The sequence below is a fragment of the Arachis ipaensis genome, chromosome B03 (genome assembly GCF_000816755.2).
Source record: "Arachis ipaensis cultivar K30076 chromosome B03, Araip1.1, whole genome shotgun sequence".
Classification (NCBI taxonomy): Eukaryota; Viridiplantae; Streptophyta; class Magnoliopsida; order Fabales; family Fabaceae; genus Arachis; species Arachis ipaensis.
In genome coordinates, this window is record NC_029787.2 from 63,083,512 (window position 1) to 63,083,859 (window position 348).

The following is a 348-nucleotide window of genomic DNA, read 5'->3' on the forward strand; positions in this document are numbered from 1 at the left end:
CAATATGAACTCCACTCTGGTCTTTGATAACAATCATTCTCTTTTTATTTGATTCAAAAGGGAGACAAGCAACACAATAAGTAGGATGGAATTGAAAATAGGCAACTTGACTAGTAATCATAGACCTAGGCAATGAAAAACTTAAAGTCAGAATTGAAAATTTCTAAACTACCATGGAACATGTTCTATTTCATACATGATTTTCCTTATTTAAAGCTTGAAAAATATGGAACAAAGAGGGAACTCCACCACCTTTTACTCATGGGGTTGTCCATGCTCTTCCTCTTGCTTGTCCTCTTTGTGTTTCTCTTGAGTGCTTGTACTCCCACTTCCCTTGCCTTTTCCAAT